General features: G+C 43.9%; 1 protein-coding gene across 1 annotated transcript in view; it reads right to left on the bottom strand.

The window, feature by feature from the left end:
* The window catches only part of ABR (ABR activator of RhoGEF and GTPase), a 187,723-nt gene that overhangs the window by 166,332 nt on the left and 1,751 nt on the right, over positions 1 to 19,640 (bottom strand). The gene's annotated exons all lie outside the window — the stretch shown is intronic.

Raw genomic sequence — 19,640 nt, 5'->3', positions numbered from 1 at the left:
TGCCACCGAAATCTAAATCAGTGAAGGCTGATCTCTTTGAGAGAGACAGAAAGTAATGGAATTCGGAAAGGCAGAAACAGCCTGCCTGTGTTGGGACTTTGGGACTGTCGCTTGTCACCTGGCTGGAAAGATGTGACCCTCCCTCAGCACTCTTCTTTCCTGGAGCTCAGCAGGAAGAATGAATGTCAGTGAGCAGTCACACCTGAAACCTGATACCTTCAAACCCCATGATCATTATCTCAGGGCAGCAACACGGTCACTTACATGATCCAAAGCACACCTGGCCAGATCTCAATGGATTTCTCTGTACCACAGCTCAAGTCTCACTCAGCTTTCTGCTGCTGTGTTTGCCTTCAGGCCAAAGGTCACCTTAGGCTGCTTCCTCCCTCTGACTGCCTGCTGGCTCCAAAAACAAATGGATTATTTTATCAACTGTCTGGCAACTCTTTATCTACTCATACAAACTCAAAAGGGCTTTTTTTCCTCCACCTTTTGCTTAGAAGCATCTAAAGTTCTTAAGTAAACTAGAGATTTTTTTTTTTTTTGGTTGGGTGGGGGCGGGGGGGGCTTCCTATTTAATGTCAACCTTTGGGCTATATGGACAGAAACAGCCTCATCAGACATGAACTAGCAAATTCTACTCCGAGTATACACACAAAAGAATTGAAAGCAGGGTCTCAAAAAGACCTGTACACCAATTTCACAGCAGCATTATTCACAGTAGCTAAAACAGGGAAGCAACCCAAGTGTCCACTGATAGATGAATGGATAAGCAGACTGTGGTGTATACTGGAATATAATTCAGCCATGAAAAGGAAGGAAATTCTGCCATCTGCTACAGCGTGGATGAACCTTGAGGACAGTGCGCTAAGTGAAATAAGCCAGTCACAAAAAGACAAATACTGTATGTTTCCACTTCTAGGAGGTACTCAGAGTAGACAAATTTCTAGAGACAGAAAGTTGAATGGTGGTTGCCAGAGGCAGTGGAAAGTAGGGGGTGGAGCGTTAGTGTTTAATGGGTATAGAGCTTCAGTTTTACAAGATGAAATGAACTAGAGATACATGGTGGTCATGGCTGCAAAATGTTATGAATGTACTTAATGCTACTGAACGGTACACTTAAAATGGTTAAAGATGATAAACTTTGTTATGTGTAGTTTACAATAAACTTTTTTGAAAAAAAAAGATATCATTTAGATAGCCAGTGCTAGGAAAACAGAGGACAAATAATCATATGAGTTATTTACTGAGTGCTCTCTAGGCACAGAGGTGAAATAACTTTTAAAGATCCTCACAGCTAGTAAATCTGACTCCAGAGCCCGCACTGTTTACCCCTAGAAGACAGTTCCTACCTTCAGCAAGCCTTGTGAGTGAGGTAGGGCTGTCACTGAACTTACCATAATAAGAGGCAGAATGACCAATCTTGAATTGAGATGCGAAAGCAAGTCCTAGGGTAGGAGCCATGTCTGGGACCAGAGTTTGGACTTTGGAGACTATTTTCACCAAACAGTGAAAGGACTGTGAAATTCCCCAGCCTATTCTGGAATGGAGTCGCAGAGAATCAGCCACTCTGACCATGAGACAGATCCACAGTGTTTTCTAATGGATCTTTCTTTAAGACATGGTCCCAAACTACAGCCCAGGTACCAAGGAAGAAAGCTGGCTATTTCCATTTTGCAGTTTCTAAAACCTCTGGATTTTGTAATGTGCTCAGGGTAGGAGTTGGATCAGACAGGGAAGTGGTCAGAGGAAAAACTGCAGATTCTGAGTTTTCTTTCTACGTGGTGCCTGCAACCAACTCACCCAGAGGCTGTGATTCAGGGTTAGAGACAGCTGTCCGTCAAGGTGGGACTTAACAGCAGGAAGATGACCCTGCTGTCGGTGCCTAAGCAGATATTATTTAGTCTGAATTAAGGCTTCAGAGGTTGAAGATCATTCCTAACTCAGAAGAAGTTCTTCTATGCTGGCAGAGACACTGTATTAACCCCACAGTGACTACGTGTCTTCAAAGATGACAGGCTCTGTGGCTCTAAAGAAACAAACTGGTTTTAAAAAAAGGCATCAGTGTAAGATTCTATTTTGAGGAGGTGTGAAACGCTCTATGGGGGGGGCTTTTTTTTTTTTGGTCCTAATCCATTAGTTATTAGAGAACTGCTCCAACCTAAACATTTATTTTGGCTTTCATCAATATTTAGAATGTATGATCCTAGTATATTTTATTGTTTATTTTATTGCTCTTTCTCTTTCCCTTTCAATTGTGTTTTTTGGCTGTGCTAGGCCTTCGTTGCCTGGCACAGGCTTTCTCCAGTTGTGTCAATCGGGGGCTCCTCTTTGTTGCCGTGCTTGAGCTCCTCTTGTAGCAGAACACAGGCTCTAGGTATGTGGGCTTCAGTAGTTACAGCATGCAGGTTCAGTAGTTGTGCACGGGCTTAGTTGCTCCTCAGCATGTGGAATCTTCGCTGACCAGGGATCGAACCTGTGTCCACTGCATTGGCAGGTGGATTCCCTACCACTGTGCCCCCAGGGAAGTCCTGCCTTAAGTTTTAAGTTACCTACCTTAACAAGGCTAAATGCTAAATGTGTACAATTAACTTGAAGCAAAGAGAGACTTAAGATTTGAGAATAAAAAATTCTGATTGTAAATGTCTTTTTTCCCCATTATTTTGGCAGCTATTTCAATGTATACGTAAGCACAATGCCTAAGTTCTGTTTCTTTCCAAATAAGTAACATGGGTGAAATACAACTGCTCAAATCTAATTTTGATCTCCTAAATCAGTGCTTTCATAGTATGTGTGAATTTGAAGCATAAAATGAAAAAAAAAGGTTGTTTCTCTCTTTCCTCCCCCCATCAAAAAAACCCCAAAACAATGCATTCACCCTTGAAGACATTTCATAGGTGAAATGGAAGAAGAAAATAGGGCCAAGGAGATGTTGATTTGGGGGCTTATTTAATAAGACCCTGTTGGCAAAGACGTGTGAGGGTCCACCAGAGATTCCTGCCCCAGTCCTCTCCCCTGAGTAAGGCTGTTGCTGGGGACCAGCTACTCAGTCAGGGACTACACATGCCAGGGCCCCTGCATCTAAGAGGGACACATGCTTCATCTCTGCCAGTGGAACACAGACAGAAGAAACGGGTATCTGTTCTGGGCTGGGAGAGTTAAGAAGCAAGTGTGCCTTCACTCTCTTGCTGCCAAGTGCCCTCTGATGACTGAGAAGGACAGGGATCCAGAGGAGGGCAGATCCACAGGGGTATAGGAGCCCGGATTCTCAGCAATACCGCGAAGCAAGCCAGCCCACCAGGAACACGTGCACTTAGCCTGTTAAGCCACTGATACTTCGTTACAGAGGGGCTTCCCAGGTGGCACAGTGGTAAAGAATCCACCCACCAATGCAGGAGATGCAGGAGACTTGGGTTTGATCCCAGGGGAAGGTCCTCTGGAGGAGGACATGGCAACCCACTCCAGTATTCTTGCCTGGAAAAGAATGGACAGAAGAGCCTGGCGAGCTACAGTCCATGGGGTCGCAAAGTCAGACATGACTGAGCGACTAGGCACGCATTTTGTTAGAGTGGGCATGTTAATTCCAAGGTGCTGAGACTGGGGACTGGAAGAGGGAGGAAACACTTATTAGTGAGTTAAGAGGCACACTAGGTAATAAATACAATTTTTTCTTCTATGGAAAACTCTGACACAAAGATTATCATCTCAAATGTCTAAAATGCTAGGCAGGTATGTAGTGTCACACTAGCGTATATGAACACCTAGGTCCTTCTTATTATGTAACAAGCACACTCTATTCTAAGCACTTATTCTAACTCACTTAGTTCTCACAGATTTGCGAGGTAAACAAACATAACCCCCATTTAGCAGATACGGAAACTGAGCCCCACAGAGGTTAAGTAATTTGCCTAAAGTCACACAGGTAGTAAGTGGCAGAGGCAGGATGCAAGGCCAGGCAGCTCTGTTCATACTCTACACACTTCTCACAATGTGGCTGGATAAGGGTGGATGAAGCTGAGGCAATCAGTGAAATCATGTCCAGTCTCAAGGGGTCAGCTACTCAGTGCCACTCACACGTATTGTCGACCTTCCTATCTTTGAAGTAAACTCAGAAAATTCAAATTTTATGTGAAATCTCCCAATTAAAAAAAAATTAACCCCCTACAGCCCAAACAAAGCATATCAGCAGACTGCATGTGGCCCAGGACCAGGCCAGCCACTTGCCATTCCTGCTTTCGGAACAGCTGTCTCCAAGGACCACACTGTCTACCGCTTGTCCAAAGGCCCTGGGGAATTCTGAGTCTGGAAGCCAGAAGAAGCGTCAACTCTGCGAACAACAGCTCCTTCAGGCCCGCTGATATGAATAATTAATTTCTGTTTTCTCACTGCCAGTCCACAAAGGTTACCAACAAGCCCGGCATTCAGGAAGAACACCATGCCCTTCGGAGACAATGAGGACAGGCGTGGGGGGTCCTGGGGGCGCATGGAGAGCCCCATAATGAAGTCCGGCATGGTAGCCTGGGCTCAAAGGGAGCCTGTGGCTGCGGGCACGGGCCTGTGTGCATGCTCCCCGCCTGGCTGCCTCCACGGGGCCATCAGAGCAGCCGAGAGGCTCGTTAGAGACGTGACACTCTGGCCTTCTCGGCTGACTGTCAGCGGGAAAGAGCCCTGAATTCCTCAAGATGCTTTAAAATAAAACAAAAAGGCACAATTATGCAGCCAAACTGAAGGCAAGGCAGCTGCATACAAAGCAGGGCTTTCTTCTAATAGGACCACAACCTCAGCTCGCCAGTGCGGAGCCCTCACCTTCCTCCCCGGCCCGCAGCTGTGAAGCATCCGTAATTGGACGCTCCACTGCTTCAGCTCTTGGATTATTCAAACTGCAGGATTTCCAGGAGCCTCGGGTTTCAATTAAGGATATGACCAGGCAACAAGATGAGCACGATCCTCTTACCATCTATTTCATGCACATATTTCATGCGCATGGCCAAACTAGTAACGTCTGTGATAATAATAATAATAAAATTAGCCAACATATACTGTTTACTACAAGTCAGGTGCTACGTGCTTTATATATCAGGTTATTTAATCTTCATACCAATTTAATTAGGTATTCATCATATTATTATCATTCTCCAAGATGAGGAAACTAAGGCACAAAAAATTTCAGTTAGCTCAAAGTCACACAGCAGTTAAGTGACAAACTTGGGATTCAAACCCAAGCAATGTGGTCCTAGACTGCATGCTCCTGAGCACCATATCAGTGACTGTACATTTATGCAGAGCTTATTGTATGCCAAGCCCTTCGCTACATATTTTCTGTATATTATTTCATTTAATCTTTATAACATCAGGTGAGGTATAATTATCTCTGTTTTACAGAAAAGAAAATAGGTTCATAGACAAATGAAGTAATTTGGTTACGGGCACAAAATAACAAGCAGCCTACAGCCTGGATCCAAAATAGGTTCTTCTGATTCAAAGCCAAGCTCTTAAATCCATTGGTACAGAGTCCCAGCCCATCTAATTTACTAGTGTTCATGAAATTAGGCCTGGAACATCATCTAGTCCAATCACCTTATTTTAGAAATGAGTAGCTGTAGCCTGGAAAGATTAAGATTTAGTGGCGAGATGCAGTAGACTAACTTTGACTCCAGAAAGAGCTGGGCTCTAATCGTAACCCTGTTCCTTATTAGCTGAGTGACTCATTGGGTAAGTGACTCAGTGTTTCTAGACATTATTATTATAGAATAAGAATAATAATACTTAGCCTCATGGGGCTGTATTGATTAAAGTACGTGAGTAATATATACTTCTACTAAACACTCAGAATGGCAAAACAATATCATTATAGTCAGGTATTCCCAAGTTACACCCTGATAGTTTCAAAAAGTCTATTCTTTATGATCGGAAATAATAGTATAAGTGGTTGGGTAGGTTGTGAGGAAAGCCCCCCCAAATCTAATCAACAGACAAAGATGCTGGAAAATTGCATTGTATTTCAGGAACTTTTCTGAGTGTGATGCTAATTCCAAATGTGCAAAATCCCTGTGCATTCCATTGTCACAAATAAGTTAATATGCTACTAAAACAATGACACTGTGGTGGACATGACTGGTCACACATGCATAGTCCACATGGTTTTAAATTTCTAGCGTCCTTTCATGGTTTTGCATCTGGAGCAATGGACCATGCTTGTCAGCAGTGCGCAAATATCAAGACTGGTAATGCACATCTAGCTACATTTCGAGGGTCCCTATATCTGGTTGCCATGATTGGCCGTTTAGCTGAATATGCCCATGTGACCAGTTCCTCATAAAAAGCCTCAAAACTTTTATTCTCATAGTTTTTTGGTGGTATCTTTAGGATTCTCTCTATACATAGTATCGTCATCTGTAAAAAGTGACAGTTTCACTTCTTTTCCAATCTGGATTCACTTCTTTTTCTTGTCTGATTGCTATGGTTATGACTTCTAATACTATGTTGAATAAAAGTGGTAGGAATGGGCAGCTTTGTCTTGTTCCTGATCTCAGAGGAAATCTTTTCAGCTTTGAGTGCAATGCTGGCTATAGGTTCATCATAAATGGTCTCTACTATGTTGAGGTATGTTCACTCTATGCTAACTACATTGACATCTTTTACCATAAATGGATGTTGAATTTTATCAAAAGCTTTTTTCTGCATCTATTGACATGATCATATAATTTTTATTTTTTAATTTGTTAATGTGGTTCATTATATTGACTGACGTGCAGGTATTAAATTATTCTGGCTACCTTGGGATAAATGCCACTTGATCATGGTGTACCATCCTTCTAATGTACTGTTGAATTTGATTTGCCAATATTTTGTTGAGGATTTTTGCATCTATGTTCATTGATAATACTGGCCTATAATTTTCTTTTTCTTATGGTGTCTTCATCTGGTTTTAGTATCAGGGTAATGCTGACCTCATCGAATGAGTTCAGAAGTGTTGCTTCTTAAATTTTTGGAATACTCTGAGAAGTGAAGTGAAAGTCACTCAGTTGTGTCCAGCTCTTTGCGATCCCACGGACTATATAGTCCATGGAATTCTCCAGGCCAGAATACTGGAGTGGGTAGCCTATCCCTTCTCCAGGGGATCTTCCCAACCCGGGGATCAAACCCAGGTCTCCCACGTTGCAGGCAGATTCTTTATCAGCTGAGCTACCAGGGAAGCCCTTACTTTGAGAAGGGTACATGTCAATTCCTCAAATGTTTGGTAGAATTCACCTATGAAGCTTCCTGGTTCTGGACTTTTGTTTATTGAGAGCTTTTTGTTGTTGTTTTTAATCATGATTTAATTTCTTTACAGGTAGTGGTCTGCTCATATTTTGTATTTCTTCCTGATTCAGTTATGGATAGTGTATGTTTCCAAGAATTCATCCATTTCTTCCAAGTTTTCCATTTTGACAGTACATAATTATTCACAACAATCTCTTGTGATCCTTCGGATTTTCTCTGGTATTGGCTGTAACTTCTCTGTCTTCATTTCTGATTTTACTTATTTGGGTCCACTTTTTCCTTTGATGAGTCTGGCTAAAGCTTTATCAGTTTTGTTTATCTCTTCAAAGAATCTGCTCTTAGTTTCATTGATCTTTTCTACTTCTATAATTTAATTCCATATAGAGTTAATTCTGTATTTATTATATAATTAATGTAATTCTATATTTCATTTATTTCTCTTCTGATCTTTATTATTTCTTTACTTCCATTAACTTCAGGTTTCATTTGTTCTTCTTTTTCTAACTCCTCTAGGTGTAAAGTTGGGTTGTTTATTTGAGTAAATACTAGGATAAAATATTATTACCATAAACTGTTTTATTCTGTCAATGAAATAAAATAATTTGCATAGAGGGCTCTCGTTTTCCCTGTGGTCATGTATGGATGTGAGAGTTGGACTATGAGGAAGGCTGAGCACCGAAGAATTGATGCTTTTGAACTGTGGTGCTGGAGAAGACTCTTGAGAGTCCCTTGGACTGCAAGGAGATCCAACCAGTCCATTCTGAAAGAGATCAGCCCTGGGATTTCTTTGGAAGGAATGATGCTAAAGCTGAAACTCCAGTACTTTGGCCACCTCATGTGAAGAGTTGACTCACTGGAAAAGACTCTGATGCTGGGAGGGATTGGGGGCAGGAGGAGAAGGGGACGACCAAGGATGAGATGGCTGGATGGCATCACGGACTTGATGGACATGAGTCTGAGTGAACTCAGGGAGTTGGTGATGGACAGGGAGGCCTGGCGTGCTGCGATTCATGGGGTCGCAAAGAGTCAGACACAACTGAGTGACTGAACTGAACTGAACTGAATCTATTCTTTATGGTTAAAAAAAAATCCAAACCTTGAGATTCAAACAGACTGCTTTGAGGGAAGATATTCCACACATCTTTATATTAATAGTTTGCTGTTAGAATATTCCAACATGGCCTCAGACAAGGAAGGACATCAAAGGCCTGTGCTGGACCTCTCTGGAGTCTGTTGATACACACTTTTTTTTTTTTCTTGCCTTTTCTCTGAATCCTCTGTAAAAAAAATCTTAGTCATGAGTACAGTCTGCTACTGAGTCTTATAAAGTGAAAGTGAAAGTCGCTCAGTCATGTCCCTTTGTGACCCTAATTCTCCAGGCCAGAATACTGGAGTGGGTAGCCTTTCCCTTCTCCAGGGGATCTTCCCAACCCAGGGATCAAACCCGGGGCTCCTGCATTGCAGGTGGATCCTTCACTAACTGAGCTATCAGGGAAGCCCGAGTCTTATATATCCTTCTCACAAATCACGGAATGAAACAATGGTGAAACTGTTCAGCCATATCTGACATTGTTTTTCACATTTTTGAGACCCACCCTCTCAAATACATAAACAGCTATGGTTACCACTTGGCCTCAGTGAGAAGGGAACTTGGAGATTTTCAGGACATTACTTTGATTTTTGAGGCTCAGGGAGCCATTCTTCTGTATGAATATAAGTGAGGTGTTTGTATCAGTCAAGATAAACGAGGTAGTGCTGCAGTAACAAACAGCACCAAACATTTCAGCAGCTTAAGATAACAATGGTTTATTTCTCACTCCAGGACATGGCCACTGAGGGTTGAATAGGAGCTCTGCTCTGTATTACCCTCCTTCTAAGACCCAGGATAACGGAATTGCTACTGTTTGGAACAGCATACATTGCAGTAGCCAGTGAAAAAGAGTGCTCTGAAGGGTCTCACTCCAACATTAAATGCTCTGGTTTGGAGGTTGCACACATCATTTCCATTCAAACTCACTGGTTAGAACTAGGCAAACAGTCCTACTCATTTTGAAGGGAATCAAGAACATAATCCTACCTACCATGTTCCTAGACAGCAAAGGAGAATCTAAATATTTAGTTTAGGTCTTAATGACAAGCACAAATCTTCATTAGCTGGGGAAGGCCTAGTTGGGCAGATTTGAAGTATTGCACTGACCACCTTCAAGAAACAACACACTCCTATCAGAAAGAGGGATGCAAAATGGCAAATTCTCGATAGGTAGGGTGGATATGGTAGCAAGCCAGAGGGCACATTTCAAAATCTCCCTGCGGCGTGGTTGAAATGGTGATGTTTGAAAATGGCTTCAGGAAAAAGAGCACAACACAGCCCTTGAGAATCAAAAGTTCTAGAACATGTCACCCAGTCGGTGATCCAAAAAACAGAAGAGGAGAAGGGAGGTAAAGAATAAGAAGAGGCAGAGAAAATGAAAAAGGTGTTAAATGCTAAAGACCCCAATAGTCTGTCCATGAAATTCTTATTTGAAAAATAAACAATCTTTCTCTTGTTGTTTAGTTGCTAAGTCATGTCTAACTCTTTTACGATCCCATGGACTGTAGCCTACCAAACTCCTCTGTCCATGGGATTTCCCCGGCAAGAATACTGGAGGGGTTGCCATTTCCTTCCCCAGGGGATCTTCCCAACTCACAGATTGAACTCGTGTCTCCTGCACTGGCAGGTGGATTCTTTATCACTGAGCTACCAAGGAAGCCCAGAGTCATTCTCTTATTGTTCATTAAATACAATATGCCAGCATTGTGTTAGAGGCAGGAATACTAGAATTTTCTAAAATGATCATCTTCTAACGTACACAATTTAGGGACATGAAATCCAGTAGGGGAACAGAGAGGCAAACCATTTTAATCCATTTTATAACTGTTCAAATGAATGTGCAAGTTCAGGCAAGGATTGTGGGGCCAACACTGCACTGGTTTTCCAAAAGCCATTCACAGTTCCCCTTCTCCCTTAACGTTCTTTACTATAGATGCTGAAGACTGAAAATTCCTGATTATCTAAGCCTCCTGGCAGCTCAGGCCATACTACTCAGTGTGGGCCAATAGCATAGAAGTAGCAGTTGCTAGGTAGGACTTGGGGGCAAGTCTTTTAAAGGGCCAGGACAGCTAGTGTGATCACTTCGGTCTGTCTAATCTCATTCGATTTAGGGGCTAGAATAATCACTTCGTCTTTATGCAGAAGATATCTGAGGCTGGAGGAGAAAGGCTAAGGGCAGGACGATAAGTTATGGCATTGATTTGAGGTAATGGAATAAACCTCTGCATATTCATGAACATTTATAAGCACCTCCTATATGTCAAGAACTATGACATTCTGGGGCTATAAAGACAAATAAGATACAGTTCAGTATAAGAGTACCTCTCACCATGTCAATCACATCCCCAGGGCAGGAATGAGGGATTTTCTGGCCCCTGCTCCAAGATCAGGCAACACAAGCAGGGATGGGGCCCAGAGAAATTAAAGCCAGCCCCATTCTGCAGCCATTCAAAGGGACACCAGGACTACAACAGTAATGGAAAGAAAGCGACTTAACAGGCGATGCTCTTTTTATGTACATATCTCACCCAAACTAGCCCTGATGTTCCCCCAAATCCGGTCTAGTTATTTTAAATCACTGCATGTGGCAAATTAGAAGAGGAAATGGCACAGTTGTAGGAGAAGCCTGGACTCAAAACAGTCCCACTTGACTGGTGGAAATGGTCTAGAATTATAGAGTGACGATTACACAACCTGGTGAATATTGTACAAAACATGACTGTCCACTTTAAACAGGTGAATTTTATGGCATATGAATTATCTCTCAATAAAAGTAATTAATTAGTTAATTATTCGGATGGGAGAGTAAACAATCCCACCACTTAGCCCTAAGCAAACTTGGGCTTGTTGGTTAACAGGTCTGTTTCCTCAACTGCAAAACAGAGAATAGTATTGCCTCTTTTATAGTAAGAAAAGAAGAGTAGACTGTTCTGAATATTAAATGTGATCACATAGGTTAAGCATCTAACACAGTGCCTTGCAGGTAGTAGAAGCAAAATATCTTCTAGTTTCTTTCTTCCTAAGTGCCAATAAAGATTTTAAAACAATCATTTTCGCAGCAGCCGCAAGACGTGACATAAGCTCTAGGCAACCTCCCTTCAGACAGTCTTATCTCAGGCAGACAAGAGCAGGGATCAAACGGGAAGACAGGAACACGAACCAAAGCTCTGCTCACTGCAGAAAGACTGCAGATTTACTCTGCAGCTCTGCAGTGCAGAAATAACAGGAGCAATTCACGCAATGGAAAAACAGCTACACAGACAGAGCCGTGGTAAAGAAAGTCAATCAGGCACAGACATTTCTGCTTATAATTCTAGTTTAGAATCCAAACAGAATCGTTTCCTAAATAGCCAACTCCACCGCAACACCTGGTCAAGTTTGTGTGGCCACAACACCCAGCCTTGATGTTGAGAGGTGACCCAGGTCCCACTCTTGCTATGGTTCCTCAAAACCAGACTGAACCCCAAACAAATCTTACATAACCAGAATCATCGGGCACAGTACCACGCTGGAATTTAAGTCTCCACTGAGCTTCTCCTTTGTGACTCTTAGAAAATCAACCGGCTACTTATCAAGGGAAGATCCCCTGGAGAAAGAAATGGCAACCCACTCCAGTATTCTTGCCTGGGAAATCCCATGGACAGAGGAGACTGGCGGGCTACAGTTCATGGGGTGGCAAAGAGTTGGACATGACTTAGCGACTAAACAACAGCTCATCAAGTACCTGCTGTGCACCCAGCCTTGTGAAAGATAGATACTGTTGTGAGGGAGAAAAAGAAGGATAAGCCATGATCCCTGCTTTCGAGGAGCCAGCTAACCTCTTAGTTTGAGAGCAACACTTCACAGTAAACATATAAAAGGCATCGTGCCTTGCACAGAGCAGTGGTTCAGTTGTTATTTGTTCACTGGGTCAATGAATCAATAGATGGCACAATAATAAAACAATTGTGTAAGTATGGGGCTCACTCTAAGAACCACAAGATGGGTTGGAGTACTTGGAAAAGGCTTGTGCCAGAAGCTGCTAGTTGCCTACTCAATATCAATTCTTCCATTTTTCCTTGCAACAGAGACCCTATTTTATTTGAGGTGGCCATATGCCCAGATAAAATACTACATTTCCCAGCCTCCCTTGTAGCTAGAGATGGCTAGTAAAATCTAAACAAAAACTGTCGAGAGAAGCTTCTAGGAAAGTGCCTTAAAAGGCAGACCAACAGCTGCTACTCATTCTTATGTCCTTTCTTCCTTTCTTCTAATTCATGCCTGAAACAAGAATGTGATGGCTGGATGTCCAGTAGCTATTTTGGACCATGAGGAAACTTGAAACAGAAAAGCAAAAAGAAACATAGATTCCTGACAATTATAGGCTCGCCATTCTCCCCCGGACTGTCTGTCTCTAGAATTCCTTTATATGAGAGATAAATAAACCTCTATCTTGCTTTTTGGGGGGTTTGTTGAATGCAGCAAACCCATATCTTAACTAATACAAGTTTCCACAGAAAAGGCCAGGCCTTAAAGGAAGGACTCACAACTGGGGAAGAGAAGGAGGGAGGGCATCTCAAATGCCAGAAAAAGCATTGGAAAAGACACTGACAAGAATGAGCGCAGGCTGAAGCCAAGAGGGTAGAGAACAGGAAGTAAGGAGGAGACAGATGACGGATTTGCAGTGGAGACAGGGCGTGACTGGGGAAGGATTAGGGACCACAGATTTGCTCCCTCTGAAGGAGCAAAACATCACTGGACCTGGAGCGAGGTAAGAGAGGAGAGAAAGAAGCAGATGAAGAGGCTTGGGGAATTTCGTTCCATGAAGAAATATAAGTGTGAGCTGTGGCCTGGGTCAGCCGACTGAAAATTCCTGGACCTAAGACAGTAACAGTTACACCATCTAAGATTTATTAAACACGTATGTGCCCTGTTGTGTGCTTACGGACTCTACACACATTATCTGACTGTAGCTTCATGACAAGAGTATCATATAGTCTCATCATTATTACCCCCACTTGGCAGACAAGGAATTGGGGCTTAGAGAGAGTCAGTAACTTGTCCAAGGGAAACCATACAACCCTGCAAGCTAGGCAACATCCAGCCCATTCTTCAGATGTGGTAAGTGTTTGTACCATTCTTTCAAAGCCAGGAAAAGGTATGACGATCCTGACTTCAAAACACAAAGATCCAGAGACTTCCCTGGTGGTCCAGTGGTTAAGATTCTGAGCACCTAGTGCAGGGGCCCTGGGTTCGATCCCTGAGAGGGATACTAGATCCCACATGCTGCAACTAAAAGATCTTGCATGCTACAATTAAGAACCAACTCAGCCAAATAAATTAATTAAAAACAACAACACACACACATACACAAAGATCCAGAGTTAAATACAGAGCCAACTGCTTTGTGAACAGACTCTTCATCAGAAGAAAAACAGATCAGAGGAATGGAAAAGTTTTCAGGCTTGAGGGCATTTACTACTTGTAGAGGAGGAAGACATTGTTAACAAGCTCACCCACATCTGCCTGGTTGGCTGGTGTTCATGAAGTGTAGACAGTGCTAAGATGGTGGAACATGCATTAGAAAACCAAGCAAACAGTGATGCCATCCACGTCACTTCGGTTACAAATGAACTGTAGCCAGCTACCAGCTCCTGTATCTGTAACAGTTTTTTTAATATCTCTCCACAACAGGGAATAGGGGGGAAAAATTACTTTATCACATCCAAGGCTGAAAATTTTGAGTTAAGACATTCAGACACAGCCACTGAACACAAGAATTCTTCCTGAAGCAAAAATCTCATTAGTCACTAACGGGAAGAGAGAAAATAACCCATCAGGTTACAAATAAACTAGGTAACATGAGTACCTAGTAGGAAATATATTTCCCATGAAGATTAAGAATAACAAGTCCCTCTTGGTAGCCTGGCAGAATCTGATGCCAGGGCCTCCCAAGTAGAGAAATCTGGAAATCTACAGCAGGCCCAGGAAAGCCTTACATATTGGAAGCTAGAAAGTGTCAGCTTTGTAAGACTGACCCAAGTTCCATGCTGTCTCCACCACAAGCTGTTTGAGGTTGGGTAAATGTCTTCACCTCTCCCAGCCTCCGTATATCATCTACAGAGTGGGAAGAATAACTTCCACCCACTGCTGCTGCTACTGCTGCTAAGTCACTTCAGTTGTGTCCCACTCTGTGCGACCCCATAGACGGCAGCCCACCAGGCTCTCCCGTCCCTGGGATTCTCCAGGCAAGAACACTAGAGTGGGTTGCCATTTCCTTCTCCAATGCATGAAAGTGAAAAGGGAAAGTGAAGTTGCTCAGTTGTGTCCGACCCTCAGTGACCCCATGGACTGCAGCCTTCCAGGCTCCTCCGTCCATGGGATTTTCCAGGCAAGAGTACTGGAGTGGGGTGCCATTGCCTTCTCCGTTCCACCCACTAAATGAGGTTAAATGAGAGTCTGCTGCGCCTGTTACTATGATTTTGACAGGACTCACATCTTAAGCATTCTTGGCTTAAAATTCCAAAAAAGAAAAGACCATCGGCTACAATGGAAAGAGCCCCGATCTGGCTCCTAGACCCTGCTTGAGGGTCATGACCGTGTGACCCTGAGATTATTACTTTTAGGGCTCGAGGATCCTCATCTGCCTGGGGAGGCGCAGGAAGACTCTCAGACCAAATCTAAGATCCTTTCTTATTTGAGGCCCTTGCATGTCACTGAGGTTCTAAATGACAGGCCTTACTTAGTCACTCATTTCAGGATAATCCCATGGACAGAGGAGCCTGGTAGGCTACAGTCCATGGGGTCGCAAAGAGTCGGACATGACTGAGCGACTTCACACACACTTCACACCTGCTGGAAAGTTGTTCCTTTATCTAAAAAGAAGAAGCAATAAAGTTTCTACCCTAGAAGCAAAAAGGCCAACAAGAACCTTGAGGGTAGGTCACCGATTTTTGCAGTCTTGACCCTTAACACAGACCTGGTACAAAGCAAAACCCAGATAAATCCTTGTCGAGTGGAATGGATAAGTGAATGAACGAAGGATTTTTGAGGGCCAGCAAAAATAAGACTGCTTGATCTCCACTAAGCCAAGTTTAATGCAAGCAAAAAAAAAAAAGGCTACCAATTTAAAATATTAATGATATTTACTTTGTCATCTGAACGACAATCAGAATACCAGATGAATGGTGCTGCCAGTCAAAAGGATGCCTGACATGGGCTTTTGCTGGGAGAGGGCACTTTGGTCCACGTGTGGCAGAGGGGATGCCATAGTCTACAGAAGGGACACATAAACTTTGAAGAAGGACATGTCACCCAGGGCGACAGATAGCAGGGATGATACAGAAGCATGCCAACATGAAAGTGAAAAATATCAGGGCCTCCACACGTGGCTGGGCAGTTGTTGGCAGCCCAAGAGCTCCCAGCTGAGGCGGGGAGACCTAAAATCCAGCAGGCAGACTGCTCACCTGTGAGGCCAAGTCCATAAGGAGTCCCATGGGCAAGCGGCAGCCCTCATAGTTAACCTCAGCAGATGAACTGGGATCTGTTGGGGACTTCAGTGACAAAACAATAATAATGAGCACACATATATACACACATATGCATTTAAAGGTCAGTGTGTGAATAAAGATAACTCTTCAAGTATTTTACTGTATGTCATTTTCATAACTACCCTGAGATGTAAGTGCTGTCATTGGAAGCAGTATAGCTTGGTGTTTAAAGGCACAGACTTGCAAGTCAGACTGCGTGCATTCAAATCCTAAGTGCCACTTAGGGTAACCTTGTGGGTTACCAAGGTACCCAAGCTGGGTAACCTTGGGCAGATTTACTTAAGCCCTCTGAGCCTCATGCTTCTCATACATAAAATGGAAACAGTAATAGGGCCTGTCTTATGAAACTGGTGTGTGGTATACATGAGTTAACACGTGTAAAATGCTTAGAACAGGAACAGGCACAAAGGAAGCCCTCAGGAGGCGTTAGCTATTCTTGTTATTTCTGTTAATAGAGACTGAGATGTAGAAAGGCCAGCAGCTCATTCACAGCCTCACACCTGCTTCGGGGCTGAGCCTGGGCACACACATGGGTCTGTCTTCATAGCACATGTGACCCAACACGGCTGATTCTAGCTCTGCAGCCCCCACCCCCACCCCATTCGCATCACTACCTTCATTCATGCCGTCGGCCTCAGTACCAACAGGGCAATAAGATGCTAACTGGAAGATACTAAAAGAACTGGGATTCTAGGGATTTCCCTGATGGTCCAGGGGGTAAGAATCCACTTTGCCATGCACTGCAAGTAAGACCTGTGGCAGCCAAATAAATAAACACTTTTAAAAAAGAAAGAAAGAAGAACTGGAATTCTAACTCAAACCCTAATTTGTCTATTATGCGTAGAACAAACTCAAATGTGTCTTGGTATGAGGGTCTGCCCCTCAGCTAAGAGAAAACGACCCTTTTCTAAGGAGGAAGGCACTTCTTCTGCCTTTGGGCCTTTTTATGTGCGGTCTCATGTGCTCTCTCTCCTTGAAACTCTGAGAGGAAGGCAAAGCCTGAATTGTGCAATAAAACCCGATGGGGTGAGGCTCTCTGAATAGTGACAATGGGCATGATTCCTGGTGGAGAGGGAGGAGCTTAAGGGCCAATCCAGCCAGAGAGCCTCATAAGCCAAGATCACCACCCTGCCCTGGATCCTGCCCTGTTTCTGGAAGGTTCTAGAAAGAGTCAGAGCCTGGCTAGGAAAAAAAACACAAAAACACAAACCACCTGTGATCCAGAATGATCTGCGAGTGGAGAGCTCTGAAGCACTGACTCAAAGAAAATGACCCAGAGCTGTACTTAGTTGTAGTTTGTTAATACTATGGGTACTTATGATTGCCAAGCCCTGTTCAAAGCCCTCTAGAAATGATATCCCATTTATTCTTCATAGCAACGGTATGATGTCATCTGTGTTTATTAGCCCCATTTAACTGAAGAGAAAACCAAACACAGAAAATTCAAACAACTTCTCCTAAGGTCATACAAGCAGTCTAGCTTCAGAGCCCATGGTCTTTATCAGCATTTTCAAATCTTTAGACCCAGCCCTTAGCATGAAATACATTCTACATCAGCACCCAGTATACATTCACAAGTATACAGAACCAAACAAAGTTTTAAAGCAGACTACTACTCACCATTACTGTGCGCAATGCACTCTGATTTTCCATTCTATTCCATCCCATTAAAAAAAAAAACTATCACTCAACAAATATTTATGGAGCACCTAGTATGTGCTAGACACTCTTAGGCTTTGGGGCTATGTCAGTGGATTAAAGATAAAAATCCTTGCCCTTTGGAGCTTGCATTTTACACGAGAGAGAGAATGAATAAGATCCACGTGCAAAATTGTAGCCTCTGAGGTGGTAATTTGGCAAGAGCTATGGAGAGAAGTGAAGCAGGGAAGGCCAAGGGCAGGCAGCCAGAGAAGGCCTATGACGCTTTCTCTCCCCATCACGCTGATTCCAGTGGGCTGGCTGTCACCCACAGCTGGAAAAGCCTGTCCTCTAACCTCTCCACTCCAGCACCCTCTGTATGTCTGAAGGCTCTTCTGCCTAGACTCTGTGCACGTGACACTCGCATATGACCACGTGCACGTGTGTATACCTGTTATAGGCGTGCATGGATGTGCTGCATGCCTGTATGAATATGCATGTCCACCTCTATTCGCCTCCTCACTGAGGAGGTTTGGGAGACAGGAGGCAGGGGCCCCACACGCAGCTTTCCAAGGGCTCCCTACACAAGCCTGCCCTGCAGAAGGGTCCTGGAATGGAGCCTGAAAACCAGCCCAGGCACCATAGGCCAATGCCACGAGTGCCAGACATGTGCCCTGGCTGGAGTCCTCAGTTCAGAGGAAGGGAAATTTTTTTTTTTTATCATTGGTCCACCCAGAGAGACCACCTCTTGTAAATTGTTAGGGCAGAGGGAATTAGTTCCCAATCTGAATCAAGGTGCTCTATGTGCTAGAGTGCCCTTAAGGACAGAGGAGAGCACAGAAATCAAACCACTACCTGGGGGAAAAGCAGTTCATCAGGCACACCTGGCAGAGTGACTGATGTGGGTCCGGGGCGAGATGGGATTGCAGCCAGCTCTAAAGCGGCCCGGGGCCCCTTGGGTAGTCTCTATGGAGGGCATTTGGAATTTGGTACTAGAATGAAATCTTCAGACTCTAAGTTAAAGGGGGCACATAAAAATGTTACTAGCATGGGCAGCAAAAGCATTGCCTATGGGAGAAGCAGCCAATCTCTGCTAATGAATAAGCGTAATTGATCACAACGGATGACTTGATGGCCCTTCCAAATGTGCTTTTAGCAAAGTGGACAGTTTTTCATTCAAACGCAAGCTCACCCAGATAAGATCTAATAATGGAGATTTTGGAAGAATCCCAGCATCAGTGATTTCTTTTTTTTTTTTTAATCCTTCACTGAACAGGGAAAACATCTTAAGTTCCTGGCTTGACCCAACCAGAGGACAGTTTATGCTTTCCCTATGGCTGAGGAGACTCTGACAGTCCCTGGGGCAACAGAGGGTTGGTCACAGGACAGCCCACATTCCTATCTGTCTTTTCCTCTTGGGCCCCTTTCTCATTCCTGACCTGTGGGGAGCTGGGTGGCCAGAAGACTGCATTCAATTCAATGCAATCATCCATTTATTCAATAAATAGGTATTGAGTAAAAGACCCTGATGCTGGGAGGGATTGGGGGCAGGAGGAGAAGGGGACAACAGAAGATGAGATGGCTGGATGGCATCACCGACTCAATGGACATGAGTTTGGGTAAACTCCGGGAGTTGGTGATGGACAGGGAGGCCTGGTGTGCGGTGATTCATGGAGTCGCAAAGAGACACGAGCCACTGAACTGAACTGATATGCAAGGCACCATGATGACCACTGAAAAGGGATTCCACCACAAGATGGCTAAGCCCAGGTCCTGTCCTCAGAAGAGAGGGCAGATATGAAGAGAAACAAGAAAATGACAAGAGGCCCCAGGGGAGGTCCCAGCTGGCTCCAACAAGCACTTAATCTTTCTGAGCTTAGGTTTCCTCCTGTATCAAATGAAGGCCCGGCTATAGGCATGATCTCTGGCCATTCCGCCAGCTCAAAAACTCTATGATTCTAAGCCCTCCCCTTCCCACTCAGGCTCCTAGGAAGCTGACAGACCAGACGCTGCCTTCTAGGAAGAGGACGTCAGCAAAGGAAGGGGGTGGTGAGGGTAATGGACCTCTCCCACCCTGAGAGCTTCCTTCATTTTGGCCAGAACACAAGCTATAGGCTGGA

The sequence above is a fragment of the Ovis canadensis genome, chromosome 11 (assembly GCF_042477335.2).
Source record: "Ovis canadensis isolate MfBH-ARS-UI-01 breed Bighorn chromosome 11, ARS-UI_OviCan_v2, whole genome shotgun sequence".
Taxonomy (NCBI): domain Eukaryota; kingdom Metazoa; phylum Chordata; class Mammalia; order Artiodactyla; family Bovidae; genus Ovis; species Ovis canadensis.
Note: the sequence above shows the minus strand (reverse complement) of the source record. Positions and strands in the feature narration are given on the sequence as shown.